General features: G+C 42.3%; 1 protein-coding gene across 1 annotated transcript in view; it reads right to left on the bottom strand.

Moving 5' to 3' along the window:
- Window positions 1-11477, bottom strand: part of gjc1 (gap junction protein gamma 1) — a 33165-nt gene extending 21688 nt beyond the window's left edge. Inside the window, exon 1 of the mRNA XM_030347793.1 lies at window positions 10804-11477. The gene's annotated coding sequence lies outside the window, so the exon portion shown is untranslated. The remainder of the gene's footprint in view (window positions 1-10803) is intronic.
- Window positions 11478-13077: the final 1600 nt, after the last annotated feature.

The raw sequence follows: 13077 nt of genomic DNA, 5'->3' as shown, positions 1-13077 counted from the left end.
GCCAGTGCAAAACAAATTGGATACATCAGGAAGGAAACATAGTCAATTCAGCTAGCTACACGCATGACTTCCGACAGGAATTAATTAGCCTAATTTAATGAGTCCAGTCACTCCCTCTGGCCGCAGGCAGTCAGACCTGACATCTTTTGACTGCAAACAGTTGGCGTGGAGCTTGCAGAGGTCCGTGCAGCCAGTCTTCCCGTGGCGGGCGCCACGGTCGTGCAGATGGGAGTTGGCAGGGGGATGGAGCACACGCTCCACTGCTGTCCAGAGATAGGAGGCTGATGTTTAGCCTTGGTGGCACACACACATACAAACACACACACACACACACACACACACACACACACACACGGAAGTCCCCAACATCCCAGTGGATGATCAGGAGGGGGCTTTGTGTGTGGGAGGCAGGCGCAAAAGGTAGCTTCGCCCTGGTGCTTCATGGTCACACGCTCCTAAATCGTGCACACGTATGTTCACACGCACACACGCAAACCATGTGTATACAGTGTGTGTGTATACGTTGTAGTACACAATATAAGTGTGTATACACACAAATATCCTCCCTCCAGCTAGAATGCTCAGAATGAGTAACAATCCCAATCCAACAAGGTGTATGACGCTATGTTCAGTCTTTCTCGCTCAAAATGTCCCATTTCTTTTAGCATCTTCTGACCCTGACCCTGTTTATTTTAAATAAATAAAAGTACCCCAATGGGGGAATAAGTCATATTAATATCTTGACCATGACTAATCAATAGGTGTCAAGGGGGAACAAAGATCTGTGGACACCATAATGCCCTAAAGAGCTGCTTGGAATTTATGACCACCACCGCGTGGTCTGACATCCACCCAACCTTCCATCCACCCATCCACCCATCCACCCATCCACCCATCCATCCATCCATCCACCCATCCACCCATCCATCCACCCATCCACCCATCCACCCATCCACCCATCCATCCACCCATCCATCCATCCACCCATCCACCCATCCACCCATCCATCACACCAAGACTGCCCTCACTCTCATTTCCATGTCAATCACCAGTGCTAAGATGACGGTGAGGCCGACCAAGGCCTCTCATAAAGGGTCTTCTGAAGGGGCCAAGGTTGATAAAACCATAAACACCAGGAGAGAGAGAGATGAGGCACGCGCACACGGCGGACTGAATCTATTAGAGCACCACGCACAAGAAACTGCCTGGATATGACGTATCAAGTCATAGCCAGCAAAGAATAAATTGTTCAGGGGGGAAAGGGGGTGGAGGCGGGGGGGGGGGGGGGGTGTTGATGGTGCCATTCTTCATCCCTTAAGGCAGTGCTTAATCTATGCATGGGTTTACTGTTCATGTTTCCCTTGCACTGCGATAAAAGCGATATGTTTTTGGGTCTACGATTTTAAATGCTGTCGATGGGACTTTTACAAAGCACTTGCTGTCAGAAGGCGGTCCCTAAAGAACATAACCCAGAGGAACCAGTGACCGGTCTGGTTTTCTTACTCCTTTGAACATTCTGCTTCCTGTAATACTCACACAAGCTAAATGAATGACACAAATATCGCACAGCTTCTTGCTAGCTTGCTGTAACAAAGGCGCCAAGTTCAAACTGATTTGGAGGCAGTTAATGGATAGCCGTAATTACAAAAAATGTGTTGTTATGAATCCTTTAAATTTTTGCTTTAAATTACATATATAACTTTTTGGGGCCATGGGTTTTTTTTAACAATTAGTGCTTACCAGAATTTAATTTCACATTTCAATGTTAAATTGAGGTTGCATGTTTTAAAAAAATAAATAAATAAATTAAAATATGAATTTGTAATAAGGGTCAGTTCTTAACCGGCAATTCATTATTGGTGCTGTAAATCTTTTCTAGTTAATTGTGTTAATGTGTAACTATAAGCTAGATGGAGTATTGAAATCAAATGGCAACACAGAACAACGTGGAGAGAAGGTCAATGATCACTGATCACTATTGAGATCTGATTAAGAACAGTTCAGCCAAATACAGCAGACAGCAAGTGTTGCAGTTAATCCAATTACTCCCGAAATAAATGGAAGGCAGAAAATGGGATAAGGATTGTTAAGAGATGTACAGGAGAAGAGGTGTATTTAATTAGGTAAACCATGCTACAATAAAAAAAGGGGACTTTTCTAATGCATTACTTTTAGGGTTACTTTGGTGCTTCTCACTTCATTCTCCTTTGCGTTACCAACTGAAATACATGAATACATACCGTCATAAACACGTGTGAATTAAACACCGTACTTGTGAGATACCCCTACATAACATCCCAGGTCTGCACACAATGCTACATGGACACCAAGAGACAAAAAGAAAAAAAGGGCAGCTTCTCCTCCAAGGCTGCATGAGGCGACTTGTTGTTTCAAATTAGTTTTTTGACACACTGCGGACCAAAATAGCCATGGAGTCACAGGAGTGTGTAATGATGGCTCAGTTAGTCAATTCAATTCTATTTCTTTATTTCATTGGGGTTGTCCATTGGGCTGTTCGTTTCTCTCTCACACACACACACACACACACACACACACACACAAACACACACACACACACACACACACACACACACACACACACACGAACACACACATACACACACACACACACACACACACACACACAAACACACAAACACACACACACCTTTGGCTTTGTGCGACAGCTTTGCTGACAGTGTGCTCATGGCGGGACAGACCCAGAGACACCACTGGACACACACAGGTAGACCAGCTGACATTCAGACAGCCTGGCAGGGTGAGGGTTAGCAGTCCCAACAGAGGCGGAGGAGTGAGGCTGTGGGGGTCGGACTGCTCCTGTACCGTCATGCCAACTCTGGTACAGCAGCGCTGAGGAGAGCCAGACTCCAACACACACACACACACACTGCTGTAGCCTAACCTACGGGGGCCCGCACATTCCGGCACAAGCCATTATCACGGCCCCTACAAACACGCTCCTCATCTCTGCTCCATGAAGACCATCAGCTCAGATATCACTGGCTTACCCCAGCTCCTAATGACATTATTCAGCATAATGCCAGGTAGCAAGTCCACAAGAGTTCCTAAAACCATTGATACACATGGCGGTAGTACAACGACATAACCAGAGCTATTCTGAGTATGGGGCCCAAAGCATTTCTGTCAAATAAATCAAATTTTTAGCCTTGGTTCTGTTGTTGTCGTTGTGGAAGTCTTAGGAGTCTCGGTGCACTTTACACAAGAAGGCTATCGGGCGGGCTTCACTCGTAGCACGAGAGCATCTGTGCTCGCCCACCCCCCGGCTCTCTCTCTCTCTCTCTTGTCCAATCGCATGGAAGGCCTCGTGGCAATGGAGGCCACTCATGTATGAACGTCACTCGGTTTAAAGATGGAGGACGGGGAGTCAGAGACAGTAGAAGGAGAGAATTGTATAGGGTTAACCTGGGTGGTGTTATATTACAGTTAAGAAATTCTGCAGAAGGTATGTTTCTGGTTTTATTTTTCTGTCATATATATTTCATCCAAAGCCACTTTAAGTAAACTGAGATCCAATCTGCTCATTGAGGAGCAGGTACAGGTTGGGCCTCTGCTTGGAGGATGCCTAAAGCTCAGGAAAAGGAATCAGGGTTGAACCCAGTATCGTTTGACTGAGATCAAACCACCACTGCACTGCCTGGTCCCAATATACCGGTTAATAATTGTGGAATGATGCATTAAATATTATCTGTAGGTAGAGTTTTCTTAGACAGAAGTGTGAGGGTCTAGGCTGGGAGTAATACCTGAACTAGTGTTCAGTCACCTCCATTTCCTCTCATTTTAGATTAAACCCCATCATTTCTGTATGTTTTACTGTATTGTCTTTTACAAGATAAGTTTTTCTTGTTCAGGCCCGTGGGCTTTGGTCAGATGTGATATCAGGTATGTGGTTGCCATGAGAGACTGTGTCAACACTGAACTAAACCTTTAGCATTAGTCTGTGTGAACATTTGTATATTTGCAGTTAATCCAATTACTCCCGAAATAAATGGAAGGCAGAAAATGGGATAAGGATTGTTAAGAGATGTACAGGAGAAGAGGTGTATTTAATTAGGTAAACCATGCTACAATAAAAAAAAGGGGACTTTTCTAATGCATTACTTTTAGGGTTACTTTGATGCTTCTCACTTCATCCTCCTTTGCGTTACCAACTGAAATACATGAATACATACCGTCATAAATACGTGTGAATTAAACACCGTACTTGTGAGTTTACCCCTACATAACATCCCAGGTCTGCACACAATGCTACATGGACACCAAGAGACAAAAGAAAGAAAGGGCAGCTTCTCCTCCAAGGCTGCATGAGGCGACTTGTTGTTTCAAAATTGTTTCTACGTAACTCGAGCTCAAATTTGTTTCTATGTAACTTGTTTATATGTAACTCGAGCTAAAAATAACAATTTGCATAGATGCTTCTTTTTTTCCCGTTGTTTTTTTCTCTATTGCCAAAGTGATGCCTTCAAACTTAAAGAATGTGGTGTTGTACACATTTGTTAAATGTTACAAATATATGGTTTAAAATTATAGGAAGTGGTGGTGTACACATTTATTTACCAGTTAACGGGGGTGGTAGGAAGAAGAGCCTGTCTCAGTGATTAGACGTTTACAAGGGTTCTTTACAAAAGCAAACCTAGCACGAGCGTTGAGAATCTAATTTCCCGAGAATTGACATTGACATTGAGCAGATGGTTTTATTAAATAGTGAAACCTTTATTTCATATTTTTATGCAACATTAAGTTTAATATTTAGATGAAAAATATGCATCTATTATTGAAATTATCGTCAATATATATATATTATGCATAAATTGGGCTATTGTTAGTAGTTTGTAAGTATACAAATTATTACTAAATATATTGGAAAGCATGCTTTAGAAACATGGAGGGAAAATACAGAAAATGGAAAGTATTGCATTCAATTCAATTACTAGGTTAGGGTTAGAAAAAATAAAGGAAGGCGGCAGAAAATTGTTAGAAGCGTATGCTACAATTAAAATAAATTGGAAATTTCCAATGTGTTCCTCATTTGAAGTTAATCATTTGAATTAAACACAATCTGAAGCACACTACGATCTATTCTTTAATACTAAATTTGTAATAACACACATCACAAGCTCAACTTTTAGCCCTTGTTTCATAAAGACTCGGTCCAGCTATGGAGCTGAGGCCTTTTGAAATGCGACAGGAACGAACCGTGGTCTGCAACCGCTGACACAGCACTGATGACATTACGTTATGCACATGTTCTGGTTGTTATGACGTCTAACGTGGTCTGAAAACAAATCGTATAAAACAGCCCTGCTTATCTACCAGAAGATCCCCACAAGCCGGATCCAACCAACGTCACCTTCATACAGACATACATTCTTAGCATCATAACCATCCCCTGCAAACAATATTGAATGCACACACTTTTGTGTTTTGCTGTGTGTATGCGTGTATATTTGCATGTGTGTGTATAAGTGTGTAAGTGCACATGTGGGTGTGTTTGTATGTATGTGCATGTGTGCGTGACTGTGTTTGTGTGCCAATGTGTATGTGCATGTATGTGCATGCGTGTGTATGTTTTCTCATGTGGATGTGAGGATATGCCAGTGTGTATTTGCCTCTGTGTGTGTGTGTGTTTGTTTGTGTGTGTGTGTGCGTGCGGGCGTGTCTTCAGCAGTGACAGGTTGTCCGTCACATCCCCTTAACCTGGCAGTTGTACAGCTTCTCCTGTGACAGGCAGCGGTGGGCACTGACACACACAAACCCACACACACATAAACATACAGATACAAAACTAAGCCAAGCTCGCACTGCCTCAGCCAATCAGGCATGAGTGCTGTTGGAGCGCTCAGCGTCTGCCTTGTGCCCTGTGCAGTGCTGTGGCACAGATCACCTTATGGAGTCCGATACACTCTCTGGAGCCACTCTGTGTGAGAGTGAGTGAGTGTGGACAGGAATGCCAATGGTTGTGTGTGTATGTGTGTTTGCATTGGTCATCTTGAAAACACCAATACACCTAACAAGAGGAGTTTGGGGAAGTCTGACACAGACTGGAAGTGACAAAAGGCAAAACACTGCAAATGTGACACCCCTGTTATTGCACCCCTGCAATAACCTGAGTTTGAAGAACCCAACATGGGATAACAGCAACTAAAAACAGCAAAAAGACAACAAAAAAGCCCAAACCAGAATAAACGACAGCAAGAAAGTGAAGACAGCTTCCAATAATGGAGATCAGCCTTATGCGTGCTTGCAAAGTGCGTTTATTTTTTGTGTGAGTGAATGCATGCATGTGGATATGTGTGAGTGCCCCCTTCCAGTCACATTATGCCTATCATTCAGTGACCTAAGGGAGTGGAGACCCTGTCCGCATGCATTACGGCCTGCAACAACAAATGCTTGCCTGTATGCAAATATGCAGCCAAGGAGCGTTTCAGAAGCCACTAGTGTGTGTAGCACTGCGAGTCAGTAAATCTGTTGCATGCATACATATAATATGTGTGTGTGTGTGCCTTTGTGTGTGTGTTTGTGCGTGCGTGTTTCTCAGAGACGCAATATTTAGCTAGAATCCGCTCTTTTCATTCAGGATCGCTGATATGCTGGCTGAATTTCACATTCAATCTTATGCACATGCAGGTTTCTTTCCTTCCACTTTTCTATGAAAACACACACATACAGAGATAGACACATGTGAATACCAGCCCTATATCTCAACATTGTGATTTCAATTACTATATGGATGACACAATTTTGTGCAGTTTTGGCCCCACTCCTGCATGGGCCACTACAAGCCTGCAGACTGCCTTTAATGAATTTCAGCGGTCTCTTGTAAGCCATAAGCTTGTCTTGAACCCAGATAATATGTGGATGTTGTTTTCTAGGTCGCCTAGCCTTGAAACCGCTCAAAACATACACTCCAAAGTGAGCAAATTCAAATGGTTAACGCTTATAATTATCTCGGCATCTGCCTTGACTCTAAACTCACATTTCAGGCACATGTGGAACACCTAACCATATCCTTAAGGAGATTGTTTCTGTATAGAAATTCTATACAGAAACAAGTTATTTTCTTTCAATCTTGATCCGGAAGATTTAGTTCAATCATTCATTTTGGCTGTTTTTGATTACGGTGATGTGGTACATGCATGCTTCATCTTCAACCGTAAAACGCTTGATGCGGCTTATCACAGCGCTGGGCATTTTATCACCTGTGCTGGTTATCTTACCCATCGCTGCGTTTTAAAGAAAAAAGTGGGCTGGCCCTCTCTCGCAATCAGAAGAGAGCCACACTGTCTTTTATTTATTTACAAGGCCTTATGTGGACAGATCCCAATGTACCAATCTTCAATGCTTAATTTCACAAATCAATCAAATCAAACTCTCTCTCACTCACACATTCGACTTATCATTCCACGCACCAATAGCAACTCAGGAAAGATTGCTTTTTACATTTATGCTCCTGACAGATGGAATAAACTTCAGGATTAACTATAACTGGTGAGATTGGTCTCAATTGAGAAGTTCAAGGGAATGATTGCAATCGCATTTGAAGAGGATTGCTCGCGTTTTTTATGTTTTTTTTTACTTGTCCCATTGTATTGTTTTATTTACTTTATGTATTGCTGTTTTGTTCTGGTTGTTTGACCGACTGTTCATATCTGTTGTGCATTTGGATTTCAGTTTTTATTTTATATGTTGTAATCAGGGCATCATTGAAAAAGAGCTCTCAATGGCCTTTCCCTGAATAAATAAAGGTCTAATAATAATAATATGAAGCTTCGACAAAACCCTTATTTTATCTAAATATAATGATGTCACACCCTTCTTGGCCAGGTCCCTCTTAAAAGGGAGGGCTTTCATCTAAAAAGACTAACATGGTTAAATAATAAAGGTGAAAATGGCAAAACCCCGAAACCGGGATTTGCTCCTTTTTCAGGCATTTCTCATGAGGGACGTTATTTGGAAGCAGTCTGCAAGGGTCCCTCTGAGTCACGGGGAGGACATAATCCTCCTTTGCTCCTGTCCTGGGGTCTCCTCCCCATCAACTCGAGTCTTTCTTACTAAGATACAAATATACTGACTCGTGCCAACACATACCACACAATACAACTAGGTGAGGCTGCTTCTCAAGGTTTAATCAAACACAGTTCCAGTTATGAGTTGTGCATCAATTGCGATTCTGCAGACTCTTAGGGAAATTTATATTTCCCTTCTCTTGGAAAGAGCCAAACATTATAAAGGTTCAAAATGAAAAGTTGAAGTTACTGCGTTGTTGCGTTACTGCCCAAGATTCCATCTTTGTCATAACAAAGATATCATACACCTTGAACAATACAGGTAACTCAACCCAATAATGAAATTGTTATGCAAGCTACTAGTCTAATATAGTGTGGTTTAATTAAACAGTAAAAGAGTACGGACAGAACACCCTAGTACAGGATGTCGCAAGGACAGTGAACCCAGAAGAGTTGGCAGGAAGAAAGACATTTTGTCCCTATATACATTGTTAGGATTAAGGCTGCTGAAAGCAAGCACAGCCTTCATCAATATGCATAATTAATACATTGTGTTTGTTTCATAAACCCGAGTGGAAAATCTGACTAAAGTTTCATTCCCTTTACCATTCCATATATATTATATATGGTTATATTCCTAATGTTTCTATTGGTCATATCATATACAGCCCAACTATGTTGACGTTATGTAACTTCCAATCAGACTCTTATCCACAAAAGTATCTTTCTGATGTCCATTTGTCAGAGAGCTTTCATATGCTAAAATCTTAAAAAAAATTAGATTCTGTAAAACTCTGCCTTATCCACCAACTTTGAGTCCACGGCCAAAACCCTGGATGTTTAGTTTGTCATGTATACTTGGACAATTGCAGTTGTACAATTGAGGAGCATAGTCAAACTATGGCTGTAATCGGATTAAGTGGTGCATGAAAACATACTGACTGTCCCAAGAAATTCATCTATCACAAAACACAAATCCGCCACAGAAATCTATACAGAAAACTAGGCTTCTTAGAAGACTGCATTCTATAGACATCAATGTGGTTCTCCAAAAAGCATGCATTCCAATTTGTGTTTCTACTTTTATCTGCCGCTATTGGACATATGTATGGGGGGTTGTTGGAGTCTGATGATAACCAGTTCTAGGAATGCCGGGCCCTTTGAATAGAATGTTTTATGAAGCAATACTTTGCTGCCACACAGAATCTGCTGATAATCAATCTCAAAGTGCTGCCAAGGAGCAGGTGAAGGGAAATGAACTGTGTGGTGTGTGTGTGTGTGTGTGTGTGTGTGTGTGTGTGTGTGTGTCTGTGTGCGTGTGTGTGTGTAGGTGTGTGTGTGTGTGTGTGTGTGTGTGTGTGTGTGTGTGTGTGTGTGTGTGTGTGTGTGTGTGTGTGTGTGTTTTAAAGGGGTAGTGGGAAGCTGAAATCTCATTTGAGATTAATTTCATTGAATGCGGCAGGAAATAAGCAGAAGATCAATCATATTCACCAAGCAAAAATAACGTTGATTTAGCTTATTCCTAAAAAAAAAGAGCTAAATTCGGCATATAGAAGCTGTACATCAAAAACAATACATGGAGCTACAATGTACTTGCAGTTTAATCCGCCGTTACTTTACCTACAAAAAATCAAGGTGGCTGGGCCGGTGTTTCATTGATTCTGAGAACCCTCACTCCTGTACTAACATGGACCGTGGATGACAGAGACATCCGCGAGATTGTTTCAAATACCGGAAAAACAGCACAACGGTCTCTGTTTTGAATGAAGAATGGGAGTCCAGGATATTTCCAAGGATAACCACTAGGCATGTTAAACATTTCCTAAATACGATGCATCATGCATGCATTGACCTTAAGATATCAATGGAAGGTGCATTGAAATGAAGATGGAAGTCGTTGAATAAAAAAAAACGAAATAAGAAATCTCTAGGATGCCCGTAAACCACCGTCGGTTGATACCACCAGGGTTCAGGTTTATTGGCTACATGAGAAACCTCATATGAGAAACCTCATATAGCCAATCAATCAATAAAGCTATAGTGGAAATAGATTTAGAGCCTATATTTGAAATATTTATCATTCTAATGACATTCGAGCAATATGACACCACCTTTCAACATAGCCTAATTTATTTGAACATAATGTATTCATCAAAACCTAAATTATTGGCATTGCACCAGTTGATCATCGCGTATGTTAAATTATGTCCAATAAATATACAGAAATGATTAAATAAAACTGTTTTCGGGCCATCAATGAATGCCACAATCACACTGTTGTATGTGCAGCTGTTTTAGGTTTACCATAATCTAACACCCAGCCGTCATCACAGCCATGAGAACAAAAGACAATGCTGAAATTCTGTGACTTAATTTAAAAGCATTTCAAAAATCAATGTCAATTACTTAGACTGTTCAAATACTTGAACAATGAATGAAGGCTATTGAGATATCGGCATTCAGGCGAACACATGGGCCACTAATTAACCATATTTCCAATTAGTCACGATAGGCAAACCGATATTCACTAGTAAAGATGCGAGATGCAAGCATTGGACGTTTTGACGGGGCATGGTTTAGAGAAAAACATACTCGAATGCCTATAATGTATATATGAAATAAAAAATAGCGAATAAAATGAATTGATTATTGCAGTGAGGTGTGTAGGCTAAATGCTGTATGATACTGAGGCAGGCGTTTACTATCAAATCGTGAGCAACAGATATAGACAAATCCATTTTGGTAACACAAATCTTACCGCTATGCGAGCCTGTGAAGATGATTAACGATATGGGGTGTTCCTGGTGAATATTGTGGTTGTGGACTTATTGGGGTCCAAACTTGAATTCCGTTGCTTTCTGCTCCACTCGGTGAAATCGAAGGTGTGTCACTGCATGTATCTCATCGCATTACCACGGTTGTTGAGCCTTTAAATCCAACATCGACATCTTGCTATTCTCTCATTAAAAAAAAAAGGATGCCGATTCAACTATGTTGTCTGCTGCGTAAAATCGGTGCCAAAATCCCTATGCGTCCATTCCAGCAGAGCGACGCAACACAATGGGATTGTCATTTTGGAAAGAACTGTCATACGTCACAAATGAATTATCTTCTCATATAAGTTCGTGTATATGTCGTTATCCTGACTTGTTTGTTTCTAACAATTATTAAAATAAGTTAGTCACTTGTCGTCGATAATGTCCCTTTGGCTTAGCATCTTCGGAGCAGCCTTGCGTTTTCGAGTTACATTTTAGTTGATTCTTTGATTCCGCTGGTAGGCTATACAGCTGTGTCTACGTACATCCTATGTATCAACACTTGCGAACAATTCGTCGTCGTCTGACGAACTGACCGATCGAAGCAGCTCATGGTAAGCGAATCCCTATGACAACAGAAACCTCTGACTGAAAGCAGCGCAAATGTTCGCGCGTACGCGTATTTTCCTGTTTGTGCGCGTGCCCGACAGGTGACCGATTCTGGATTCTGGCGGTTAGGCTACAACTCGTAGTAAGCGACCACGCGGTCGAAACATTTCACAGAACGCAGCCAGCCCCCTGCTCATATTTAATCTATCATTAACTATATACGCAGATGATTAGAAACATACATATTCTGGATTTATTGAATATATTTATCTATCGATCCCACTGACATCTCTTTTCTTACCTTAGTTTGATGGCTCTTTGGGGATGGTTCGTTTTTGCTGCGTTGACGGCATAAATGTGGTTCTCTGTACGGGTTTGGATGTTACCGTTAAATAATTATGTCTCAATGGCATGGCCACCGATAAGAACCGGCTCTCGAGATGACTAGTCTCTGGGCACTCTGCCTTTGAGAATGCAGCTGTCACATCAGGATGCATCTGACATGAGCAGTCAGGTCTGCTGCATCTCTGGGTAGCAAGGACGCCCAAATATGAGGGGGAACATGGATCACACTTGGTTTCACTTACTGTGCACCCGGGGAGAAGCTATGATCCCCATGCAACTTTGATGAGCTCAAGCTGTTGGATGGAAAGCCAAGTGACACAGTTAGACGGCCCATAACCAAGTGATTTCAAAGTGCCTCAAACCTTTTCCAAGGAAACAATTAGGCTTACTATGTTTCAGGGAACCCTATAGATTAGGGGATAACCTTCCATAGTATAACGAGAATACTGATGATATAGAGGTGTTGCTCACAAGGACCATCTCTGTCCATCCTCCAAATTCCCCATTAGGCATACTGTCTTAGACCTTTTTTCCAACACTATAGAAATTGCTATATGTGCACAACGCTGAGCTGCCTACTGGCTTTTGTATTGTCTGACCTTTGTTATCCACGATTAGACTTGTCCAGTGCTGTGGGTCTTTCAGGTGCCCTAGAGTGCTGGAGTCCTTTTAATGAGGTTACGCGTTTATTTATGTTGTTTCTTGTTTGCCAACCTTGCCAGCTCAGCCAGCCCTCAAATAAAGTTAATTCACTGACCTGCCGGGCAGTGCATGAGTCTGAAGGGTAGGCGACTATGAATGAAGGACAGAGCGATTGTCCCTCCCAATGTGAGGCGGAGAGTGACTTGATGAAATCTGATGATTTGTCCAGATGTTCTCTCCTCATGGTTGTCCCCATGGATTATCATAGGCCATCCATGCAATACAATTATTCCATTGAAACCCATGTAAAAGACGGAAGCGGGTCTAACCGGTTTACACCGGATTCCAGGGGTCAGATTCAGCTTCAGCCTGCATGGAGGGTGCCCCCAGCATGGCCGACCAGGACCAGAGTGTCGCTCCTCTCTATATTTAGCACACTGGGTCCACAGATTGTCCCGACCGCTCGAGGGCGATGTGTTCAGACCAGACCGGCATGAACGCCAACCATCCGTCACCATGGCCGCGGGGGGTGCGTCATGGCTCATGCCAGGATGGAAGGGCGTACAGGGACGACTTCATTAGAAAGTAAAGATTCGGGCTGAGTTTATCACCTCACTTCGGGACAAGCTGTCGCCCAACAGGGGAACACTCAAGGTGATTGAGTGCTATCGCAACACTCT

The sequence above is a fragment of the Gadus morhua genome, chromosome 2 (genome assembly GCF_902167405.1).
Source record: "Gadus morhua chromosome 2, gadMor3.0, whole genome shotgun sequence".
NCBI classification, from domain to species: domain Eukaryota; kingdom Metazoa; phylum Chordata; class Actinopteri; order Gadiformes; family Gadidae; genus Gadus; species Gadus morhua.
The sequence above is the reverse complement of the archived record's forward strand: the minus strand, read 5'-3'. Positions and strand labels throughout refer to the sequence as shown.